General features: G+C 36.4%; 1 protein-coding gene across 7 annotated transcripts in view; it reads right to left on the bottom strand.

The window, feature by feature from the left end:
- ZNF438 (zinc finger protein 438) overlaps positions 1-27,256 on the bottom strand; it is a 183,951-nt gene that overhangs the window by 97,548 nt on the left and 59,147 nt on the right. For 4 of the 7 annotated variants that reach the window (XM_059404349.1, XM_059404350.1, XM_059404347.1 and 1 more), the window contains one exon: positions 11,133-11,210. The exons of the other annotated variants lie outside the window; for them this stretch is intronic. The gene's annotated coding sequence lies outside the window, so the exon portion shown is untranslated. The remainder of the gene's footprint in view (positions 1-11,132; positions 11,211-27,256) is intronic. 7 annotated transcript variants of the gene reach the window in all.

Raw genomic sequence — 27,256 nt, forward strand, 5'->3', positions numbered from 1 at the left:
TTAAGTACGTTACTTCCCATGAAACCTATTTCAGATGGCCACATGAGAGCATCCTTTGAAAGATAAGAGAGGTAAGAACAGAAGTAAGGAAGCAAAGAAATTAAAGATACTGGGATTTTTTGGTGTGTTTTTTTGGTTAGAGTAACCATATAATTTATTGTCCAAACTGGGATAGTTTTGAGAATGAAAGGAGGAATTATTACTTACCATGCACGAGAGATATGTATAAACTAATAACTTCCTCTGCCAGACTGGGACATGTAAGTCACTCTATTACTAGTACAGGAAATTAATTACAAAATGATAGATCAGGGCCAATTAAGTTTCTGAGGGAATAACATTGAGAAAAAACCCATAAGCCTTGCCTATAAGCCTTTCACACTTCAAACAATGCTCACACAGTCAAAATTGCAGGGACAAAAAGAAAGATATAAAGGTTACATAACCTTCAAGGAAGACATATTTCCCAATGTTCACACAAGTTGACCTTGGAGGAAAATAAACAAGGAAGAACCTTCCGGAAGGCAGAATTATGTCCTATAGAATAATGAATAATGGAATTCCTTGTAGAGAGGAGGGGGACCAGAGTCTAATCAAGAGATAGCTTCTATCCTGGGCAAAAATCCTTGCCATCTCCTGTTTTTGTCACTGTCAATATTCCTAATTCTAAATGTTCCTTCAGCTTTAGGAAATTAAACATAAACTTGTAATTTGATAACTGGGCCCAGTGCAATAAATTATGGGCATTGCACATAACGTGATGGTGGTAAGAATAAGTCCAAAAAGTCTTTCACAAAGATCACTGAACTAACTGCCAAGAGGCCATGATTCTCTTCTAACCTTCACTATTAGCTGTGTGACCCTGGATAAATCATGATTTCTCAGGACTTCAGTTCCTTCACTTAGAAAGTGAGTAAGAGGATGCCTTCCAACTCTAATAATTCTAATTTAAAGTTCCTGACCTCACTGAGCCAAAAGAACTACAAAAATCCTCTATAAAATGTCATTACCTAGAGAATACATAATAAACTAGTTGGTGTGGTTTTATAGCAAAAGCAACTCAGCACAATTCTAAAAAGTTATATTGGCAAGAAAAATCCTGGCACTCTTTCATTTCTTGATTTTTCTATATTATTTTAGTTTCATTATAGTACATTAAGGAATAAAATAGAACTTTTTTTAAAACTGGAAAAGACAATTACCTTCCATTTCATTAGGTTTTAGAAACTAATCCAAAAAGAAAGGGAAAACTGCACTGCACCTAAAAATTTCAATTTTTTTATAGTACGTACAGACTAAAAGTTAGAATATTTTAAAAACAAAAATGCAATTTGAAGTACTTTCAATCTAAAGATACCATAACAAAATATAAGTTACATAGTCAACAATAATATTTGCAGAATCCTAAAAATATTATTTTTTCAAATAATTAAAATTTTGAAAATATATCTGCTAAATTTCAACTTTTGAAGCCCCTTCTAATTTTCTTTTAAAAAAAAAAAAAAAAAGATATTATTTATTTATTTGACAGAGATGACAAGTAGGCAGAGAGGCAGGCAGAGAGAGAGGGGGAAGCAGGCTCCCCGCCTGAGCAGGGAGCCTGATGCGGATCATGACCTGAGCTGAAGGCAGAGGCTTAACCCACTGAGCAACCCAGGCACCCCGCACCTTCTAATTTTCAAAAGAAATTCCATTCAGGACTTTGTCTTCCTTATTGAGAGAAGACAAAAACTAATATTCTATATGATACGTTGTTACTCATAAACTATATATATATATATATATATATATATATATATATATGCCAAACATTTTAAGAGAGTAAGGCCCAAACTTTGTCACTTGAAATCACTAGATGATGGCACAAAGGAAAAATGGCAAATATTTTGCAAGTCCTGCTATCACATACCCTAGTATTATCAGTGAGTTTCTAACGCAATCACAGTTATTGTTACTGATTATACAATTATGGATAGATGTTGGACTACTATATAAAACAAGAAACATCAACTCCATTGTATCTGGAAAAAAGTTCACACTCATACTCTTGGGTGAATTAGTGAATCAAAAAGAAAAACAAGAGTAAGGACCATGAACATGCCTCAAATCTCTGAATGGAAAATTTACAGGTATACCTCTGATTATATAAAAATTTCAGTAAGTCTAAATGATGGAAAGTTATAAGAGAAATCTTTTTTAAAAACCATTTAAGAGAACTATTTAGAGATATTTGACAACAACTCTCAAAGACATGCTTTTGTTATAATAAAAATTACCCCTTTAATACATTTCACAGAATGCCTGGGTAGCTCAGTTAGTTAAGTGTCTGACTTGTGATTTTGGCTCAGGTCATGATTTTGTGGGGGGCGGTCTGCTTGAGATTCTCTCTCCCTCTCCCCCACTATTCTCTCTCTCAAATAAATAAATAAACCTTTAAAATTTTTTCACAAATTTTGATGTTTCCATAGCAGCACTGATGTTGAGAAGTCTCTTGTTTGGTTTTATCCAAAGCACTTTGCATATGACAATTTTCTTTTCTTCTCTGGAAACTTTCAGGCTTATCTTTCCTTCTGTTCTAGAAAACAGTCTTCTATTATTTCTTGAATGATTCTCTCCTATTTTCTCTTGCATCAGGGAGCTGCTATTGGACCTGCTGGGGTGCGCCGCTAATGATTTCTCCCTGAAATTTAGCCTTGAACAGCTCAGTGAGTTTCTTTCAGCCTTTAGATTTCTAATTTTTGAGAGTTATTTCCTGTTTTTTACTTTTATTTTAATTCTCCTTTTTAAAAAAAGACTATTTTCTGTGTAAAATCTTCTCACATTTTCAAAGACAATAATTATGGTTTCACATTCTCTACTAGGTCATAGTACCAAACACTTTCTGTGTTTGCATTTATGAGAATTACTGATGTCATCTACTTCTTATCAAAGAGAGAGCTGGAATTTTTATTTCCCGTTTCTTTTGTTTTGGATAGATATTTTAATAGGAGAAGGCAGAAAATTCTTTATATGCCATCTTAAGAGCAAAAGTACAGTTTCTAAGCTAGTTCACACATACCATTTGTAATGGTTGAATTTACTACAGTTTTAGTCTGCTCAGCACACATTCCCATATCCCTTCTTCTCATTCCTTTGGAGAAAGACTCTCTCACACCCTGAGATCCCAGAGGGGCCCTCAGTCACTGGACAATGCACCTCTGTTGCAGCACTAGGCTGGTCCACCAGAATAATCAATTCCCTGGGCCACAGTGATTATTCATCACACATGTGGCCAGAGCTGTTCCGTATCTTCTCTGAGGCTGATAGCTAGAGAGGTGGCCCAACAAGTTCTCTTCCTGTTGGCTTTGGTAAACCAGGAAGACAACAGTCTCAAGATGCTGGTGTTCACTTTACTGATCATATACCTGTCTGCATAATGATGAATAAAGAAACTAGCAAAGCTGAGAAAGGGTCCAGATGAGATCATCTGAGTTCTTGGCTGCAACCATGCCTGAAGCCAGATGCACCTCTGGAAACCATAGTCATATAAATAATTAAGTTCCTTTTATTTTCATAAGCTGGCTTGAGCTGGCTTTCTTTCACTTAGAACTGAACAAGTCCTGATGAATTCATCATTTCATCAAAATGTTCCAAATTACTAATACTTGAACTATAAAACACTACTTCTTTGCCAAAAATTAAATAGCCCAACTTTTTATTAAAATAAAATCACAATCATAAATAATACACACATATGTCTCTTATATTTGCATATTCTCATGTTTTCGGGATAACAGTATCTTTGAGAATGAGGAATATATACTCTGATAAGATATGTAAGATAGTAAATATCTTATAGCCACTGACCTACAAAATAATTTTCTTCCAGGTACTTCAGAAAGTCTGGTCATTTCTTAAAACCTTCTCTATCAGAGCTCTCAGTTTTTAATAAAACTCAAGTTGCATGGTTATCTTACCTAAAGGCTATGTGGAAAAAGAAAATAATATATCTCAAAATATTCATTCCCTTAGGAGGAAAAATTTGGTTTACATTAAAAAAATTATTCAGCCTCAATCTCTGACCCAGGGACTGGAAACAAGGATATTTTCAACCCAAGTATTTGTGGGAAGGAGGTAGACAGTAATAACATGCTTCCAAGGAGATAGGTAGGAATGCTTAGAAGTCATGTGTTCCTTGGACGCTCTCCCTGGAGTAACTTTCTTCTTATTATGTAAATGCCGTGTGCTCTCCAATCCAATGGTCAATGTCCATTCTGGGTTTGAAGATATTGCCTGGGTTTTTATTGGTTTCAAGAACATTTACAGGCCAGGCAGATAATCTCAAAGAAGGAAGAAGCTGAGGAATTTTAATGTATTACATTCTTTTATCTGCACTAAAAAGTATATCCTTTTAAAATTCTAGTGTCTCTCACTTCTCTTTTTTGATTGGTTCAAGTATTTTTTTTCATGCATCATTTCTATCTACTGTTCCTCTTTCATCCATGGTTTGTTTCACAGTGCTATCATAAAAGATTTCTGGCACTGATATTCTTTGTATGCAAAGAGATCATGTATGAATAAGAACTAATAATAATAAATGATAATAATAGTTCAGTTTATTGAGCACTTAGGATGTGTCATGTACTGTTCTAAATGATTCCCACATATTAAGTTATTCTGTCCTCATTTCAACCCTATGTGGTAGGTACCATGATCCTCACTTCACAGATGAGACCATGGAGACACTGAGATGGGTAAGCAGCCTATCCAAGAGCACACAGAAAGTAAGTTGTAAATAGGAAAACAGGCATTCTGTCTCAAGGATCTCTGTTCTTAAACTATTACTCTGCACCATCCAAAGAAATATGCCATCCTATTATTATGGGTTGAATTGTGTCCCACAAAATGTTATGTTGAAGTATTAACCTCTCATACCTGTGAATGTAATCTTATTTGGAAACAGGGTCTATGTAGATGTAATTAGGTTAATATGATGTTATACTGGCTTTAGGGTGGGCGCCAATGCAATATGACTACTGTCCTTATAAGAGGAAAACCTGGACACAGAGGAAAAACATCCATGAGACGATGGGGTGGGCGGAGATTGTTCAGAAGCTTGAACAGGCAGGAAGGAGCATCTCCTAGAGGTCTCTGAGGGAGCATGGCCCTGCCAACACCTTGATTGCAGATTTCTGGCCTCTAGAGCAGTGAGATGATATATTTCTGTTGATTACAGCTACCCAGTTTATGGTACTTTGTCATGACAGCCCTAGGAAACTAACACACTGTCTTTCACTTACACCGAAATATACCAACCTATCAACCTGCTATTTCCAATTTTCATATAGATGGCAGAAATAGTACCATTTAGCTTTCTTCTTAATTCTATGTAAAGAAAATCAATAGCCAGGGGTGGGACCGTGAGAATAGGAAAGTAAAGCCTCCCATCTAGTACAAGCAGCTGCTTTTCCACTCCAGCAGAGTACTGTCACATGGAAAGGTAGGACTAAAGTTGCCAGGTCTCCAGTTTGCATGGGAACCCAGAAATGTGGATTTGTACATTAAATCAGTCAACAACAAATTAAACTGGTGACTAGTTAAAATAACACTAGTTAATAACAAATTCACATTTAAAACAAATACTGGGCAAACATGGCACATCTGCAGACCAAATCTGACCACAATCTCTGCTTTGCATGTTTGCTTGACTTCCTGTGTCCACTCTCCCTTTCACTCCCCTTGACCAGGACCTAACTGGGGCCATCCAGCCACCAGACCTAGGATGTAGGCAGAGCATGGGTGCATGAGAAGCCATGTGGAAGTCAGCACCCTAGAACTAGGGAACTCTCTTCAAGATACAGAATGCGGCAGATGTGGAAGAGTTCTCCACACTTCTGAATACAAGACAGAATGGGTACATTCCTCTGGATCTGGATCTGGAGTCTAACGCTACTCCTCTATTTTGTCAGTTAGTCTTCTGAAAGCTTTCCTTTCTTTTTTTGTTTCTTTTTCTTCTTCTTCTTCTTCTTCTTTTTTTTTTTTTTTTTTTTTTTTTGGTCTTTGTTAGTCTGATGTATAAGAGACTTAGAGCTTTAGCGGGTACAGGTTTTGGGTAAGTCTAGGACACGACCTTGGTACTTCCAGGCTCCTGGCTGGAGCTGTACTTACACTTTAATGAGTACCCTAAATTTCTTATCTCTCACATGTACACTTGAAAGAAGCGCTGAGTGGGTTGTAAGCTCACAGTTGCCTTTCAGTATTCACCATCCTATAACCTATGAAAGTTGTCCAGAGATCTGGAAACATTTTTGAAAAGAAGTTCTGTGAAATCAGTTTTATAAAACGTGACTTTACTACTCAGGCTTATTTAAAAAACAAAAAACAAAAAAACCTTCTAAAATATAAAGAATTGTTCTGATAATGTGAACATCCACTCTAGCCCAGTAAGTCTATTACTATGTGGTAGCCTGAGACTCTTCTGAGTCCTCATTGGCTATGAATCTGTCTTCATTCAGTATCTACCAGAGCTCAGACCTATTTGATGTGGTACAGAAACTACTGATTGCTGGTGAGAGAAAATAAGTACCTGACAGGTTGCCAGGACTCTCTCTGCTACATTGAGATATTAAAGTCAGTGATGCAGTTTGGCACACTGTGGTGTTTGGGGCCTGCAAAATCGACAAACATTATTTTGGAAAGTCTGCAGAGCGTGTCAAGAAGTGAAATACCACAAAATCCGTCCAAGTTCATCTCATTTAATGGTTTGGGTTTTTTAAGTTTATTTTTTGCTTGAATTAAAAATATCTCAATCTTCTTTCCAAACCTGTAAAGTCATACTGAAAGTCACTAACAGGTTTCTCACAAAACCTCAAAGGGTCAGTAAAGCCGGTTTTGTCCCCCCATAGCAGATGAAGAAACTGAAGTTGAAAGCCTTAAGTAACTTGTTCAGGGTTGTTTGTGATGGAGGGAGAAGCTTGCACGCACAGCGCCTGATGCTGAGTTCAGTGACCTTTCCCACAAATAAGGCATGCAGGATTGGAAGACCAGACTGCTGAGCCATTAGGATAGCCAGAGCTGCGATCAAAACCACCCTTAACTTGTGATGTGAGAGAAACTGTTCAAGCCTCTGTAGATTGGAAACTTCTCACTTGTAAAGGGGAGTTAAAATTATAAAATACATGCAAACTCCATGGCGCAGAGCGGGCACTCAGCCGATGTCCATCCCCTTCCCTCACTTCCTCCGACAAGATCCCTTAGATCTAAGCAGACCACCCATTCTCTAGTTAAACACTTGAATGATTAGTGAAAACCTAAGTAGCCACAGAAAAGTAACTCAAGGGATGCCTGGGTGGCTTAGCCGTTAAGCATCTGCCTTCAGCTCAGGTCATGATACCAGGGTCCTGGGATCAAGGCCCGCATCGGGCTCCCTGCTCGGCGGGAAGCCTGCTTCTCTTTCTCCCGCTCCCCCTGCTTGTGTTCCCTCTCTTCCTGTGTCTCTCTCTGTCAAATAAATAAATAAATCTTAAAAAAAAAAGAAAAGAAAAGAAAAGTAATTCAAGACACTGAAGAAACAACAATAAATTCACTATCACGGGCAAAGACCACAGGAGAGGTTGTTACCACAGAAGAGCCAAAAAGAGTGGTTAAAAAAAAAAAAAAAAAAAAAATCCACGATGTGGAGTCTTTTCTTAAAGGAAACAAACAGGTCACATCAAAACGTCACACCTTGAACTTATTCTCTGCCATATAATAAACATGGTTCGTTGTTTCCAAATACAAAATATTCAAAACATTTCCAAGAGGTATGAAATGCTTTCAACCCATGGCATTGTTTGAGACTCCCAAAAGCTGTCATGTCCCACGGCAGCCAGGAGTAACAGTCCTCAGGATCATGTAGCTTGTCGGTGCCACAAAAGAACTACAATGCTGACTCCTTTACACCTCCTGTCTGCTGGCTCACTTGGGTGAGGACGAGGTAGGGGCATGCGTGACCGACACTAGGAAGGTATGGGCCTGGATAGAACCACTAATTGTGGATGTGGGCAGCCGAGAAACATAAGCTCAGAGCTGCTAGGATCAGGAGGTATTCACAGGCCTACCTACTACCACAAAAATTAAGCAATTAGCAAATATGATGCTAAAAATATTAAAATGCATAACACAATTTAGAATGTATCTTCAAATTTCAACTTAATGCTAGGGAATTATGTGCCAATAGCTGTCTTATATTTGTGACCTCAGCTCTTGGCACAATCCTGCAGAACTGGGGTTGTGTTATTGCATACGTGGGTGGTTATTAAATGCTTTATAATGATTATGTTAAAGGTCATATTCCTCATCCACATAACTTCACTTACTATTATGAGTTAGATGTGTACATGAGTAGACAATGGTCTCCTTCCATTAAATGCAAACTGGCTGAAATTACTGCTTAAGTTGCCAGGTTGTAAGAGAGAAGAGATCAAATTAATGAGGGTGAAATTGTATAATCAGTTTATAAAACAAATCATGCCGAGGTCAAGGCTGACATCGCCAACTCCCACTCATCTAAGTACCCTTAAAAATGTGACCTTCTCTGTTTTCGCTGCCACTACTGCTCTAATTCAAGCTGTTTCTTATTTCTTTTCCATTCACATGCAGTTGGTGAATCATTTATCTTGGCAAACTCGAATTCCATCATGTCACCAGGCTCAGAAACCTCTGAGGGCTTCCCACTGCTTGACACACAAAGGCCCAACTCCTCAGCAAGGCATTCATGGCTCTACTAAACTTGGCCCATCCTTCTAATGGAGTGGTTCTCAACAGCTAGGGGAACTTTGAAAGATAAACAGGTTTACATCTTGTGTCCCAGAAATTCTATTTATTAGTTCTGGGGTAAGATCCAGGGACCTGTATTTTTAAAAATATCTCTAGATGACTTTTATTCACTGCCAGTGTTGAACCACTGGTGTAATTTTACCACCTATTATTTCACCCAACATGAAGGAACCTTCTGTTCCAGCCAGTAATACTGATTTGTTTGTTTGTATCTCTAGTTCTCCATTCATGCTGTTAATCCAACCTGGAATGTCAGTTCCTCTCCTAGCTCTTTATTTAAATTTAAATCTTTACCATTCCTCTAAGATTAACTGAATTCCCACCACCATCTTTACAACTATTGTGAATCTTAATAATATTGCCATTTGATAACCCCAAGAGTGTTTGTTAGCTTAATGAAGTACTGTATGGCAATTAATAACACACTGTTTGTACTGTGAGTGAGTTTTTTGTTTTGTTTTGTTTTTTTCATACTTCACTCCCTGTATTCCTGGCTCCTGGAGGGAAAGTAAACTTTTCATGATATCTTTGGTTCTCATTCCCTAGCCCCTTGCACCTATGAAAGCATTAAACATAAAGCAGACATTCACTCATATGCTCAAACCTTATAATGACTAAGCAAATTAAAGTCTCTAAAATTTATGATGTGTATTCTTATAGCCTGAAAACGTAAGTTATCAACTTTCCGGACTGTTTATGCACACACTGATGAGTTTTTCATGGGAAGCATCAGTATTCCCATGCAGAAATGAGAATCTCTTATCCATAAAACCTGATATGATGGGAAACACAGGGTTGGTTGATCCCTAATAAACATGTTCCTCCTACAGACAGAAGTATTTTCCATATTTATATATTTAATTCTCATAAGTTCACAGGAAAGGAAGAAGTAGTAAAACAGTTTGAATCTGCCAATACCTGACTTAGAGTGACCCACCCATGTGACAAAACAGTTGAAGACTCAGGATAGAATCAGGATAGCTGATGACTATCCTTATCTACTACAATAGGACCACAAGAGCAAGTGTTCCCTTGCCCTCAATTTAGAAGACATGAGAGTACCAGTAACCTACAGTAAATGTCTCTTATGCAAATACTGAAAACCAAAAACAACTGGCCCAAGAGCATCCAATATGCTGAGCCACTGCCAGAGGTCCAACTCAGGCTTTCCTATTGCTCCAGCTGGCCAGAAAGGTACTGTTCTGCTTCTACAGCACAGGAGATGTGATTTCACTCTCAGAGCTACAATTTCTCTACAAAACGGTGTCATGCATGATGACTTCCTGTAGTTCAAGTAGCACTGGTACTTACAAGTTAAATAGTCTTGGGAGGACTTGCTGAGAACCGAACCACTATTTATAACATTGTTTTTGTAGGAAAATGTCTTCTGCATTCCAAACAACAGAATTAGATATGAACTTTTGGAATCCAGTTTATTTCACAGATTAAGAACTGACTGCATCTTGTTAATTACACTATGGTTAGTATTTTCCTAGGATAAAATGGCAGTGTGGAGGCTTGCCAGAAGTGTGTACCAGGAATGAAAAGTTGCATGAATATGGACCATATGTGGCTATAAGGATGAAAGACAGAAAGGATGATGAAAAAAAAAATCCAGGCACATTACTAATTTATTAAGCAAGTATTTACTGAACACTATTGAGACTATGTTGAATGCTGAGATAGACCAAAATTACTCAGACAAGAAGTCTGATTCTATTCTATAGTCCTTACAACCTAAGATGTGAGATAAGTAAACACAAATAATAAAGCTGCCTGGTAAAATGTGCTATGACAGTGATAAAAACAAAATACTGGATAAAGTCAGCAGAGAGAGCTAGTGTTTTATCTGGAGCAATCAAGGAAAGCTCCACAGATGACCGTGCACCTGGGCTGAGCCTTCAGGGTTTGCACAAGATTTCAACAAGCACAGTCAGGGTGAAGAAGAGAACATCACAGAAAAAAAACAAGAAATACAGAACACATCAAGCCACAGAAGCATGAAAAATGATGAGAATTCAGAGAAGAGGAAAGAGTCCAGTTGGCTAAGATGAGGCATATTTTTAGGAACTGGGTAGAGGGCTTTGAATACCAGGCAATGAAACATGGAATTTATCCAGTGATGAGTGGGGAGCCATTAAAGTATTTTAAAAGTATTAGAGTTCTATATGCCGATCTATCTAGCACTGGAATACAGGATAGAGGAAGAGTAAATGGAGACAGAAGGCCATTAGAGGTAATTTGACAGTTGAAAAAGTGTCAAAGGTACTGGACTTAATTCTTTACATGTTAAATCAATCTTAAGCTGGCGTTAAAATGGATACGAGCAGACTTACTTGAAGTGATCTGACTTAGCAAGTATCTTCAAAACTTCAAATTTTTAGTACTGGATGAAACACAGCGTTCATCTTTATCTGAAAAAAATGTAATGGAAGTAATGAAATTGAAAGAATTGATAGGTAGTTTATAGAAGCTAATTATATGATTACAACTTAAAGACCATTAAAGAGTTATATAAAGTCCTATAAAACTGACATTACTTAGACTATGTATAATTTAAGAATGTAAGACAAAAATCTCAAGCTATGCCCAAAGGCTTCTAAAATAGGAGATATATTTCTTTCATATATTTTTATGTCAATCTCCTCAAAATTCTGAAAAATATATTATTAGATATTCAAGCCTGATTCACACTGAATTCTTTCATTTAGCCAATAATCAAACCCTCTTCAGTTCTAATATCATGGAGAGCAGGGAAAGATGAAGTTGCGTAAGAGACAGTTTCTGTCCTCAAGAAACCCACACACTACAGAAGGAGACAAACATGAAAAACTCCATATCAAGGCAGATAATAATAAGCGTGCAAGTGGTACAAGGTATATGGGATTGTGGAGAAGGTTAATTACTATAGGGAATATGTGGGAAGGTTGTATTACAGACTGAATTGCAACTCGGAAGTTCATGTAGTAACTCCTTGATCTCCAGTACCTCAGAACATGACTTATTTGAAGACAGGACTCTTAGGAAGGTAATTAAGTTAAAATCAGGCTGCTAAAGTGGGTCCTAATACAATCTGACTGGTGTCTTATAAGAAGAGATTAGGACACACAGAAAGGCACCAGGGATGTGCACACACAGCAGAAAGACCATGTGAAGACACAGCAAGAAGATGTTCATCTACAAGCCAAGAGAAAAGCCTCAGAAGAAATCAAACTTGTGGACACCTTGATCTTAGATGTCTAGTTTCTAAAACAGCAAATACATTTCTGTTGAATCATGCAGTCTGTAGTTTTTTGTTTTGCCTAACATACTCTGTAAAGGTAATAATCAGATAAAGGTAAGGGTTGGAAACAACATTCTAAGAAACAAAAATTATTTTAGGCAAACGGGCCAACATGTACAGTGTGAAATAAATCACTATACTTCCATAATATGAGTATAGCTTGGGGACAAGGAAGAGAAAAGTGAGAATGGAGGGGAAGGGGAGGAGAGAGGGAGGAAAAGATAGGAACCGATAGGTCAACAGATAGATAAGGACTAGAATTTGGAGTTCAGGTCAAATTGTAAAAGGAGCTGAATGCTGTATTTAGTATATGAGCTTTTATTTTAGACATAAAAGGAAGCATCAGTGGTTTTTCAGTAGAAAACATGTTTGAATTTGTATTTTTGGAATGATGGCTCTAGTTTTGGAATACGAGTTACTATGAAAAGATCCCCAAGGCAGTGAGACCTGTTTTGCTACTGCCATAGTCAAAATAAGAAACCAGGGCAATTGTAATGGAAATTAAAAGTTAAAAATTCACTGAAGATGTGCTTGAAAACGAAAACCAGAATAACCACTCCATCACTTATGCATGACTGAGAACTGGAACAACTAACACCATTCAGTTATAGTTACAAATGCAGTGTCTTGGCCCTCAACAGGCCTTTCTTCTCAATCACAACCATATATTGTGTGCATCAACTATTACCTTAAAAAATCAACCAATCCAAAGACTTGCCCCACTTCTAATATCTGACCCTAGAACTTCAGAGCTCAACCTATCGTCAGTAAAAACCTTAAACTCATTTCCTCAAAGGAGGCACCACTTCAGAATGATCTGTGTGGTCTCTCCTGCTACAGCAAGTCAATAAAACAGTCTGCCTATCCCCTAAAAGGTGTATTTATTTGAGAAGGGGGTTTCCACAAAAGATGGATGTCCATCAGTGAAGTCAAGGAAGAAAAGAAAAAGGAGGGAGAGCCCTGTCCTACCTTTTAAGGGCAGAAGGAAAATTAAGCACTTAACAGTCACTGATGACCTTGGAAAGAAATTTCAGGAAGGCAATAGAAGAAAGCAAAAACTTCCAGTAAGGACAAGTGACATTAACTAGCAAATTTTATTCTTTTAAGAAGGCTGGCATAGTTTAAAAGTGAAGGTGAATCTTTAACAAGGATGTTTGCTGGGGCACTTGTGTGGCTCAGTGGATTAAGCCTCTGCCTTCGGTTCAGGTCATGACCCCAGGGTCCGGAAATCTAGCCCCACATCGGGCTCTATGCTCAGCAGGGAGCCTGCTTCCCCTTCTCTCTCTGCCTATTTGTGATCTCTCTCTCTCTCTCTCTGTTAAATAAATAAATAAAGTCTTTAAAAAACAAGGATTTTTGCTGTTGTTACTGCTTTGTTTTCCATTTTTAATGTTAGTAGAAGGAGGACATGGAGAAGAAGAGTGGCAAATACAAGAGAAAAAGGGAATAAAACTCTGGTAGAGTTAGCCTTGTTAAAGAGAGAAGACAGTTTCTTCCCTATGATTAGAAATGAAGGAAAGGATGCGTGATAAATATAAAGAAAAACTGTCGTGTATAAGGAGGTAAAGTTGAGGTAGTTAAGATCCAATGGCAAGACCATCTATTAACATAGAGAGGTTCAAAGAGGGAGGGGAAGAAGGATAAAAACAGAGACAGTATATGAATGAAGGAATATTAGAATTTAAGAATTTAAGAGAGAAAAAAAAATTGCCAGAGGAGTAAGGAAAAGAGAGGGCTTTCAGTATTTGAGATCTATGAAAGCTTCTGGTTGACAGAGATGAGCAAGTTAAAAAATAATGAGTTCTGAGTATCAGAAATTCAAAAACATGAATTAAGAAGAGATTATAAATCACATAGTGTGGGGTGGAGAGGACAGTTCCGGGTCTGATGCTGACATAATTGAGGAAGTTGGAGCAATGTCCTCTAAATGAACCAATACCAAGACTTAGAAAGGGGAGGTGGCAGTGTTAAGAGAGAAGGAACTGATGCACAAAGGTGGCACACTAATGACTGAATTGACAGTGGACAGCAAAGGAACACATCAACTGTCCTTTAAATCTAAAATTAGATCTATTGAGGGGTACCTGAGTCACTCAGTCAGTTAAGCGTCTGCCTTCAGCTCAGGTAGAGATTCCAGGGTCCTACAATCAAGCCCCATGTTGGGCTCCCTGCTCATCAGGGAATCTGCTTCTCCCTCTCCCTCTGCCCCTCACCCCACTCATGCTCGCTTTCTCACTCTCTTTCATAAATAAATAAAATCTTAAAAAATTTTAAAAAATAAATTTAGATCTATCGATAGGTGACTGGATAAAGATGATGTACTACACACACTCACACACACACAGGAATATTACTCAGGCATAAAAAATTAAATGTTGCCATTGGATGGATCTAGGAGTTATTGCTAAGTGAAATAAGCCAATGAGAAAAAGAAAAATACCACATGATTTCACTCACAGGTGGAATTTAAAAACAAAACAAACAGAAAAAAGGAGACAAGTTGGAGTGCCTGGGTGGGTCAGTCATTTAAGTATCTGACTCTTGGTCTCTGCTCAAGTCTTGATCTCAGGGTTGTAAGTTCAAGCCCAGTGTTGGGCTGCATGCTGGGTGTGGAGAAAAGGGAAATGGAGAGGGGAAGGAAAAGAAAGGGAAAGGGAGGGAAAGGGAAAGGGAAGAGAAAGGGAAAGGAAAGGGAACGGAAGGGAAAGGAAAGGAAAGGAAAGGAAAGGAAAGGAAAACAGAAGGAAAAATGAGACAAGCAAATAAAAACAAAAAACCAAGAAACCAGACTCTAAAATACAGAGAACAAACAGACAGTTACGAGATGGGAGGTGGGTGGAGCAATGAGAGGTGAAATAGATAAAGTGGATTAAGAGCAGAAATATCTTGATGAATACTGAATAATGTATGGAAGTGCTGGATCATATTGTACACCTGGAATTAATTTAACACTGTACATTAAATATCTAGAATTAGAAAAATTCAATACATTTTCTTCAAATGGCCATGCAAAAAAACCCCAAAAAACAAACAAACAAACAAAAAACCCACAAAACAAATGGGGGACTGTCCATAAAAGCCAAGTTTAAATTTCTAAGGAGGACGGGGAAGAAGAGTTCTAGGGAAAGATCAAAGTTATAAAACTTTTTCAAAATAGAGCAGAGGGTCCAGATGACATGAAGAACTGGAAGTAGGCCAGTAGTGGAACTGTGGGTTCCATGAGAATAAGACAGGTCTGACTTCTTGGAAAAAAGAACATGATTAAGAGGAGGGCTTCGCCCAGGATGACAGGTGACAAAACACCACTCGTTCTCTTTCTGCTTTATCTGTTTGGTGAGATAGGGTAAAAGATGGGCCACATATGTCACCAATCTCTCACTCCCTCTTAGACATTGCAAGCCCAAAACTATATATATTCTCTTCTCATTCGTATAGCAAACTCAACAGGGCAAGTCAAGCCAATCCAATTTGAATATGCAGGAAGACTCCACAGAGACCTAAGCACACTCTTTTATCCAGTTTCTCCAAAATAAAGTTGGTATTTTTTATTCTGAGCGATGTCTACTTCTCAAAGGGTTCAGAAATTGGAAGAAGGAATAGATGGTGTATTTAATTGGCCTACTCAAACTCCAACAAAAGGTATGTAAACTGAATAAATGGAAATCAATCTGAAGGAAATTATATGGAAAGTGAGTTTAGTGTAGAACTTGTTTCAATTCATTCCATCTAATCTTTTCTTTTAATTTCTTTTCTTTTAATTAATAAATGGTTATTGTTGCATTTTATTTCCTGTTAGCTTTTTAAAAATTCCAATATAGTTAACATATAGTGTTGTATTAGATTCAGGTATACAATATAGTTTTTTGCAGTGGCTGCACCAGTTTGCTTTCTCACCAACAGTGCACAAGGGTTCCTTTTTCTATATATTATTGCCAACATATGTTATTTTTTGTTTTTGATTTTAGTCAATAGGGCCAGTGTGAGTTGATATCTCAAAGTAGTTCTGATGTACATTTGATAATGAGTTATGTTGAGCATGTTTTCAAGTTTCTTTTGGATATCTTCCTTGGAGAAATGTCTGTTCTTGTCTTCTGCCCATTCTTTAACTGTATTACTTGTTTTTTCGGTGTTGAGTTGTATTAAGTCCTTTATATATTTTGGATACTAACTCTCCATCAGTTATGACATTTGTGAATACCTCTTCCCATTCAGTGGGTTGCCTTTTAGTTTAATTGATTGTTTCCTTCACTGTGCAGAAGATTTTTATTTTGACATAGTCCCAATAGTTAATTTTTTTGTTTTTATTTCCCCTGCTTTAGGAGACATATCTGAGAAATGTTCCACGGTCAATGGAGACATCACTGCCTATGCTCTCTTCTAGGACTTTATAGTTTCAGGTCTCACTTTTAGTTCTTTCACCTATTTTGAATTTTTTTTGTGTGTGGTGTAAGAAAATGGTCCAGTTTCATTCTTTTGCTGACCAGTTTTCTGAATATAATTTGTTGAAGAAATTATTTTTTTCCCACTGGATATTCTTTCCTGCTTTGTTAAAGACTGACCATATAGTTGTGGGTTTATTTCTGGGTTTTCTATTCTGTTCCATTTATCTACGTGTTTATTTTTGTGCCATTACCATACTGTTTTGATAACAACACCTTTGTAATCTAACTTGAATTCTGGAATTGTGATACCTTCAGCTTTGCTTTTCTTTTTCAAGGCTGCTTTCATTCTTCTGGGCCTTTGTGGTTCTATATAGATTTTAGGATTGTTTCTGTTAGCTTTTTGTTCAAATACCTTTGTACTTTGTTAAAGCAATTATCCTAGACATTACAAATACTTCCTTGAGTTACTACCTTTTAACCACTTCATATACAAGACAAAAATATTGGTTTTACTCCATTTACACTTTTCTGCCCTTTGTTCTATTGTTTTATTTTATTTCTACATATGTTTTAAGCCTGAAAGATACTGTTATTGCTTTAAATAGGCAAAAATATTTTCTATTTACTCACATATTTATGCTTTTCATTTTTTCCAAAGTTCTATGGTCCCAACTGGGATCATTTTTCTTCAGACTGAATACCTTCCTTTAGCATTATTGTACTCTGGTGCTACCTGTAATAAAGTCTCCCATCTTTTGTCTAAAAATATCTTTATTTTGCCTTCATTTAAAAAATACTTTTACTGGACATGAAGTTTTTTTGGCAATATTTTTCCTTTCTGTGCTTAAAATTAAAGATGTCATTCCACTGTGTTCTAATTTTAAAAATTTCTATAGAACAGTTTGCCATAAATCTTATCATTGCTCTTTTGAAGTTACTGTGGTTTCTTCCCTTGGGTTATTTTAAGATTTTCAATCTGGTTTCTTCAAGTTTCATTATGTTGTACCTACGTGTGGTTTTCTTTATATTAATCTTGCCTGAGGTCCAAAAGATTTCTGTATTGCTTGACTCTGTAGATTGCTATCTTTCATCAGCTTGGAAAATCTTTGGTTATTATCCTTTCAAGTATTGTTTTTGCTTCTTTGCATCTCCTATGACTCCAATTATATGTATATTAAATGAAATGACAGTCCATATATCTCTTATCCTATATTGTTCTTTACATTCTTTTTTTCCCTGTGATTCAGCTTGTACATTTTCCCACTGAACTCTCTTTGAGATTACTAATTCTAGTTTATTTTTTGCTGTGTCTACTTTACTATTAAAATCAAATCTTAATTTCAGATATTATATTTTTTAGCTCTAGAGTATTTTTTTATATATCTCAACTTTCTGTTATTGTTCTTTGTCTTTTCCTCCATATTTAACCACTTCCTTTATTTCCTTTAATATATTTATAACTGATAAAATCCTTGTCTGATTAACTCCTACTTAGAGTGTCATTGATGTATCTAAGTATACTTTTACTTCTTCCTTGGATTGATTTTTCCTTTTTATATCTTATATAACTTTTTAGTGTATTCTTAATACTGTGAATGTGACAAACATAAAACTGCAGTGGATATTTTTTCCCATATAGGACCCATCTTTTCCATTATTAGACAAGTAGAGTGAGGAAACGATCTCTTCAATCTAATCAGTTTACTTCTGATATAAAATGTCTCAAATGTTGGAAGTCTGACCATTCTAAGACTACCATGCTTTTAGAAAGATCAGGTAAAGCCAGAATTCCACCTCTGCCCAGGTACCATATCCATGCATAAAGATATCTTAGACCCTCTAAAGCAATTCACCCATGAGCTAAATACTATATAGTGATCTCATTCAATGCAACATGGAACAGAAAAATCACCCAGCTAAGATCGACCTTAACTGCCAATCCACAGAATCATAAGCTATATAAAACAATTATTGTTTTAAATCACTAAGTATTGGGGCAAGTTATTATGTAATAACAGATCATCACAACAATGACTTTTGTAATTTATTTAAGTTGTTACAGGGGCCACAATGTCCTGTCACCACCTTCTAGAACCCAACTGGAAGCAAAAGCCTAAACTTAGATATTATTCAGAAGTAATGTACAAAGATAATTACAAGGTGAAATTATTCTTTGAAGATTAAAAAAAAAAGCCAACATTTTCTGGAATATTATAAAATAAACAACTTTCTAAACATAAACTTCAACTAAGTTATTGCAATTAACATTTTCTTCTTACTAAATAAACTATTGTACATATATAATCAAGCCAAAAGATTCATGCTCAGGTTATCCGTTAGTTAATTTAACAAATGGTTATTTAGATACTTTCTCATGATTAGAGCAAGACCAGAATTACAAATATAAAATCAAATACTGGTAGTGGTCTAAAGCTGTGATTTTAAAATATAAAATGAAGAAATACTACTATATTAAAATAAATTATGAAATACAGAACAAGTAATAGCTGTTACTAAAGTGATAATATATACACACACCCACACAGACACATATACATGCATGTATGTATATGTAATTGTGTAAGTATGTATGTGTGCACTCAAATCTTTACTTAAATGGAGGAGTGCCCTATGCCAGTATGTTTACTACAGCCTTATTACAGCTAAAAACTAATTTAAATATATATTAACAGGAAAATAAGGGAATAGAGAAAAGAAAGAAGTCTAATTTTTTATTCTATATAGTCTATACTTCATATATGAATTGAATTGTTAGAAATGCTTTACAACACCTATGTATCAGTTTTGAAAATTTATAATGGACACCACACTATTCCAAGTTTAGTGTCTATGGCCATGTTATACTATCTTCAGAGCCTGAATGATCCCTTGGTCTAAACACTGGAGAACAGCCAGAATGATTTCTCAGGGAGAATCATAACCCATCAGCACATATTTCTCCAGGTTACCCCTATTCATATACAGTAGACAGTCTATTCTGATACTTTTCCTCCTCAGGCTCCCCAGCATCCCCAGAGGATGCCAACCGTACTCTCAATCTAGCTATTAAAGCAAATGGCTCCATATCTAATCCGTAACTGAGAATTACTACATTCTAGATACTTGCCAGGGAGTAAAATGCTAAACTTAACCATTACTCAGTTCTTACAAAAAAGTTTCTGCGGAACTGCTGCATATCTATTGGTACACCCATTCATTTTTCTAAAACCGCATGTCTGGACTAAGACATATCACCAAAGAACAGCATTCTTGGCTTTGTCCTTTTACTACTCTCCTTCTTATTCACCCGGCATTACCATTCACCCAGTATTCAGTGAAGTGCCTTTGATGTTAAGCCACTAGACTTTACTGAAGGAAGCTTTAAGAGAAACAGATATTTCATTCTTTTGAATTTGGCATCTTTCACTTAGCATAATATTTTTGAGGTTCATCCATATTATAGCATATATCAGTATTTTCATTTATCAGTTACTGAAGAGTATTCTAATATATGGACATACCATGTTTTGTTTATCCATTTATTAGTTGGACATTTGAATTGTTTCTCATTTTTGTCTATGATGAAAAAAGGTACTATGAACAATTGCAAACAAGTCTTTGGGTAGATATGTTTTCATTTGTCTTGGGTAGATTCTGAGAAGTAAAATTGCTGGGTTTTATGGTATGATAGTTAATTTTACGTGTCAACCTGATTGGGCACAATGCCCAGATATTTGGTCAAACATTATACTGAAGAGTGTTTTTGCATGAAATTTACATTTAAATTGGTGGACTTTGAGTAAAGCAGATTGGCCTCCATTTTGTAGGTGGGTCTCATCCAATTAGTGGGAGGCCTGAATAGAACAAAAGGCTAACCTCTCAAATGGAGAGGAAATTCCCCAGAAGACTGCCTTCACACTTCATCTGCAACATCAGCTCTTCCTAGTTTTCCAGCAGACTAGCTTTGAACTCATACTGCAATTATTTGTTGAGTCCTCAGCCTGTCAAGCTCCCCTATCACATTTTGGACCCACCAAACCTCCACAGTTACATGAACTAATTCCTTAAAATAAATCTCTCTCTATACATAGACAAATCCTATTGAGTATTTCTCTGGAAACCTGACTAATGCATATGTTAGGTTGGTTTCATTTTTATTTTAATTTAATTTTATTTATTCATTTAAAAGATTTTATTTATTTATTTGACAGAGACACAGAGAGAGAGGGAACACAAGCAGGGAGAGTAAGAGAGGGAGAAGCAGGCTTCCTGCTGAGCAGGGAACCTGATGAAGGGCTTGATCCCAGGATCCTGGGACCATGCCCTGAGCCTAAGGCAGATCCTTAATAACTGAGCCACCCAGGCTCCCCATGTTGGTTAATTTTTAAAGAAATGGTTAAACTGTCTTCCAAGGTGGGTATACCATTCTATATTCTCACCAACAATGTATGGGCCTTCCTATTTCCCCACATCCTAGATAGGAGATATTATGTGTCTTTTTTGACAAGAGGCCTTACCAGTGGGCATGGAGTAGTATCTTACTGTGTTTTGTTTTTGTTTTTTTTTTTTTAATGTGGGTTTTCCTAATAACTAATGACGATGAGCACATTTTCAGGTGCTTATTAGTCATTTAAGTCTTTTTTTTATGAAATGCCTTTTCAGTTCTTTTGCTTATTTTTTAACTGGGTTGTCTGTCTTCTCATCATTCATCTGTTGGAGTTCTTTATATGTTCTGGAAACCGTTCTTGGTATGATCAGATATGATCTGCAAGTATTTTCTCTGTGGCTTGTCTTTTCAGTTTTTTAACAGTGTCTTTTGAGGCAAGTTTGTAATTTTAATGAAGTCAGATTTATCCCTTTTTTTCTCTATGTCTCGTGCTTTTGGTGTTATATCTACTAACTCTTTGCCCAATCCAAGGTCATGAAGTTTCTTCTATGCTTTCTTTCAGATTTTTATAGTTTTAGCTCTTACATTTAGGTTCATAATTAATTTTGAGCTAATTTTTTGTACCATTGTTTTTGTGAGAAAGTACATTTTTTCACATATGGATGCCAGTTTTTTCAGAACCATGTGTTTAAAAGATGACCCTTTGTTTATTGAATAGTCTTTAGCAGTTTTTAAAAAAATAAAAAAGAAAAAAAAAATCAATGAACCAAAAATGTAAGGGTTTATTCTTGGACTCTCAATTCCACTCTATTGATCTGCAAATTTATCATCACGCCAATGATATACTGTCTTGGTTACCGTCACCTGATATTGAATTTTTAATCTGGGAAGTAACAAAGTCCTCCAACTTTGTTATTTTATTCATTTATTTAAAACATTATTTTATTTTATGTGTACTAATGAATACTATCTTAAATTCTTTCTGAGGGAAGACAGATATAATATAAAAACAAAATAGAGTATATTTTAAGGATGTTTTTAAAAAAGTATACTCCTCTTAAGATCTGAAAGAGGGGTACCTGGGTGGCTCAGTGGGTTAAGCCTCTGCCTTCAGCAGAGGTCATGATCTCAGGGTCCTGGGATCAAGTCCCACATTGGGCTCCAAGCTCAGCAGGGAGCCTGCTTCCCCCTCTCTCTCTGTCTGCCTCTCTGCCTATTTGTGATCTCTCTCCCTGTGTCAAATGAATAAATAAATAAAATCTTAAAAAAAAAAAAAAAAGATCTGAAAGTTACAAGCACTAATGCATTTTCCTAGGAATAATTATGGTATTAAGTCTCCTGCAACAAACACCCACATCCACACTAATCAAATGCTTACTAAGTTATTAGGCATGATGCAGAGTTAAGCACTAAAGATACAAAGACAAGACACAGTCCCTAACTTGGCACAAAAATAGAGAATGATGGTATAGTGAATTATAGCAACAATTGAAAGAAACAGGGGTAGGAAGGGAAAGGTATATTAATTTCATCCAACAGATTTACCTTACTTCATATAATCTTGTTTCTGGAAAAAAAAATGGCTTATGATTTTTGGTATTTTTTTTTAAACAAAGTGAGTTTGAAAGCATCAGAGACTACTACTTACAAAAGCTTAGAGTAAGAAATTATTTTTATAGAGTTTCTCTCAACTAGTAAGGTCTTTTACTTCACTCCTTATTTTTAAGAAACTTATAATTTTTACCAAAAAAATTTACACTAAGGAAAAAATTCAAATAAAACAGAAATATGTATAGTAGGAAGTGTAAGCCCCATTTTACCTTCAATCCATCCTTCTCCTCTCCCCAGAAATAACCTCTGTTATGCTTGATCAACTCCTGTTTGTTCAGAGCTATATAAAATGCAGAGAGTAAGAACTCTTGAAATCCTCAAATCTTGTTTTATAAAGGAGCCTCTTTCCCACTCACACAATACCAGAACAGCTAGCAAGACTAAGCATTATTATTCTTTTTCCTTCTATATCCCATCCTATGCTCTAGAAAAGGTAGAGATTAAGAGAAAAGTGGACATAAGCAACAGACCTAAATTGCGTGTGTATGTGTCATGTCTATGTGTGTCTGTCTATGTCTGTGTGTATAACCTTCATAGTAATGATTCCTGAAACTTGTTCTACAGGAGATTTTAACAGATATTCTTAAAAAAGGAAAGAAGGAAGCTAAAAGAAAGGAAAGAAGAAGGGCAGAAAGGAAGGCAAGCAGGCAAGCAGTGGGCATTTCCAAAGTTAAATATATTTGGGAAATACTGGCTTAAATGAAATATCAATATTCACTGAGATGCTCCTACCTTTCATAAAATTAGCTGACCACCAAACTCTTTAATCATAGATCACTTTGCGATGCCCTGAAAGACTGAGGCAAAAATACAATGTGGGAAATAACCATAGGTTATAGTTTCCATTCATCACCACACTGGCAGCACCAAGTGAACAAATAAGGATATGGAGAGATGTGCATGCAGTCACAAAAATGTGCTAAGGCCAAAAGACTAAACAGTAAAGTCAGGCAACTGTCTTAAAATTCTATCTTTACTATGTTAAAGAAACTGATTTCATTTCTTTGTTGTATTGTTTTTCCTTTGTTTATGAAATAAAAGAATAAAACTAGAGATAAAAGCTTGGCTCTAAAATTAAATGGATTAAAGTATTTGCTTTTCTTTTTTTTTTAAGATTTTATTTATTTATTTGACAGACAGAGATCACAAGTACACAGAGAGGCAGGCAGAGAGAGAGAGAGGAGGAAGCAGGCTCCCCACAGAGCAGAGAGCACCATGTGGAGTTCCATCCCAGGACCTTGGGATCAAGACCTGAGCCAAAGGCAGAGGCTTTAATCCACTGAGCCACCCAGGTGCCCCTAAAGTGTTTGCTTTTAATAGTGAGTAGTAACAAGTAAATACAATCAAAGGGTTTCAATGTAAATTCTAGCCATACTTTAATTTGCTTCACAAAACTGATTTGTTTGGGATAGTATTACAGTATTTGCTTTATTGTAGAAGAATCTTTAAGAGGTTAATAAAAAATTGCAGAGAGGTTGTATTTTTACAAAGTTACTATAGCTACCTATATCTGTGCAACAAAAAAAAAAAACAGTAAATTTGGATCTATCTCCTTAAACATCAGACTTCAAATCAAGGTATAAATCAGCAGTGAAATCTCTTAAAAACTTGCCACTGAGATTGGATGAAGCCTTTAACACCAAAGTATAATCATGAATGATAACTTTTCAATATATATCCTGTCTTCCCACTGAAATTTTAATTAGGGAAAACTTTTTATTGAAGTGGATCCTTACGATAACTAACAGAGTTGTATGTCCTTAGTGGAAGCTATTCTGAAATTGTACTTCACTAAAAAATAAGGAATAAATAGATCACCAATGGAGAAAAGGCTCCATCATATACTTCAGCTTTTTTGTTTTTGTTGTTTCTTCATTGCTGTTGGGAACAGGAAGTGTGATAACTAATACCAGTATTTATAAATGTAAAACAGCCTCATTCCTTTATAGTTAAAACCCAACTATTTGTCTAATACCCAATTCACACTTCCTTTATGAAATCTCGCACACTCTCTAGTTAAAGTCAAAATGATATTTCCTTCCACTAAGCTACATGAGTCTCATTCAGGCCGCTCACTTAGCACATCCCCATATTTAATGTACCATAAGTTGCTGTTCAACTTGACTAGTGTATGTATTCTATTCACTGAAATGTCTAAAAGACTTCAGATTTATTTAGTAAGTATTTGTTGATGACTGACATTACTATTCAGTGCTTTACGATGGTCTTAGGAATAGAGAGTCCTTGGGAGAAAATGTAAGTGTTTTTCCATTATGAGAACAGTGAACAGGTTTATCAGTTTTAGGAGATGTTAACAGACTATCTATAATTTAAGTAACTTACAACTAAATCTCATTGTTTTCTATGACACAGCAGTGGCGTGGTTAGACCAGCCAGGAGTACAACACTTTTATGGACTTGGGCACAAAATGCTTTGAGAGAATTAAATGTTTAATAACAAAGGACTTCGAACAAGATCTTTCATTAGAGACTAACAAAAAGGGTGAGAGAAACATTAGACATACACATAATAATGCATATACAGAACAAGTAAGGATCCACAGACATAATCTGCCAGTTTAATTCACTCATTCAAAAAACCATTATTGAAAGCCCATGGCGTGGCAGGCTCTGTTTTTCGTTTAGGGGAACTGAAGGTGAATGAGAAATATCAACCTTTCCTGTAAGCTCTCTAAGGCAAATCCAAACACAATCAATCTAAAAATTCATCTACCCACCTCTGTGTAAAACCGTATTACACATGGTTAAGATGCATAAAGAGTATTTTATCTCACTGTTTTAAGCAATACAAATAGTTTTTCAGCCTAAACACCAGCAAGCTTAAATTATCCTAGAAGCTCCTTCCAAGAGATGTTGTTTCATTTCTAGTCTGTCCCCAAACCCTAAGGTTCCCAAGTTGTTGAATGAAGACACAGAGATGTGCTATTAGCAACACAAGCAAACTGACCCCAGAGCCCTGTCTAAAGAAACACTCCTTACCTAACAATGAGGGCAGTGCTAGCCCAGGGACCCCCTGCCCCTACCAGTTCACCAGCAGCTGCTGACATAGTCTTAGGCTTCACAGGAGCACAGCATTTTCTTCTAAAACTTAAGGGGAAAGGCAAAAATAGAAAACCTTTTGGCAACCACGAAAATGTATATTTAAAAAATTGTGGAATAAAAATGAGCTGCTATATACTTTTAAAACCAGAGCAAAAGGAGAAAATTACAAGTACCAGTAGCCTCCCTATGCACAACTACAACCTGAACAGAACCGAAGCAGAAATGTGGCAGTTTCAGTTAAGCAGCTTTGCATTTGAGGCAACTTAAAATGATCTAGCAATTAAGCAAGCTGAAAGTAACATGGTAGAGACAAATTTTACTTTTAGAATCAGAACCCATTTTTCAAGTGTGTTAAGAAGAAAGAATGCAATCTTTAACAGATGGATGGGCTTTCATTTAACTAGAAATTCACTAAACCAGGAATCAGGAGATTTTAAAACCTACACAGTTAACTGGACAACATACTTGGATACTAAATTTGATTTTTAAAACTAGTAGGTTATGCTCTGTTCTTGTGTTAAATCACAGGGATTTCTTCTGGGATTGTAAAGGAATGAGCATGTAGCCTATCTCACGAAGGAAGGAGAGATTTCTAGCCTTTTAAAACAGGAGGTTCGCCTACATGATCACCTGGGACAAACTTGGCCAGAGCAAGCAGGCTAGAAGGTTATAGGAGCCTGGGAATGTTTAACATCAAGAAAGAAATTACAGCTCAGTAAGATCAGAGGGAATTACACAGGAAATGTGAACAGTAACCCTTTCATATCTCCACACCCCCTCCTACTGCCTGTGATAAATGGACTCCTGCAGCCATCCAGCCATGTGAATACACAGACCAACAGCAGAGGGGGACTGGGAAAAAGGAAAGAAGCCATTTTATAAACACACACACACACACACACTCTCTCTCTCTCTCTCTCAGCCCAGCTTTCTGCCATACTAAAATCATGTTGCTCCAGAAAACTGCCTTTAGCCTTTCTAATTGCCACGTATGCACTGTATCACAGCCTTATCCAACGGAGCCTTAAGTAAAAATTCCAAAGAAACTTGAAGAATCAGGCAGGGGTGGGGGGACAGAATAGTTGGCAGACGCATCACAAGTAGGGAAACGTGGCTCCTCTGAAGCTGACCAAACAAATAGGTCTCCACCCTGGCTTATGTTTAAACATCTTGTTCCTAGTCAGTCTGTAGGGAAAACATTCTTTCCACAATAAATAATACTCAACCGAATCAGAAATTCTTACTCCATCCTTTATCTGCTCTATGTAGAAGTTCTTCAGCATTTCAAACCAGAGGCTCAGAGAAGTCAAGTAATTTTGAATTCTATTTAAAAAGTTTAGGTGGAGTCAAGGCAAATTAAATATTTCTTGTTTCTAATCTGGAAAAACAAACGTGCGATCCTAGACTCCTCTTGAGCCCCCTGGCTTGGGATCTCAAGAAAACAAGCTATTCTTACACAACTGCCTTCCTTTCAGAAAAGAGGAAATATTTAGTTTCCATAGACAGGTTAGTTTAAAAGAGATTAATTAAACACAAACAAACAAACAAACAAACCCTATCCATGGTCCTCAGACAGTGAGGGCATGGGTGGGGCAGAAAAATAAATAAAGAAAAAAGTGATATTTCCAATGGGCTAAGCTTAAAATATGGAATGGAATTTCACAGATCACTTTGAAATAAGGTTTAACTTTTTTCATTGGTATAACTTCGGGATAGATAGAGGTGGCTTGCCAC

This window comes from Mustela nigripes, chromosome 6 (assembly GCF_022355385.1).
Source record: "Mustela nigripes isolate SB6536 chromosome 6, MUSNIG.SB6536, whole genome shotgun sequence".
Taxonomy (NCBI): domain Eukaryota; kingdom Metazoa; phylum Chordata; class Mammalia; order Carnivora; family Mustelidae; genus Mustela; species Mustela nigripes.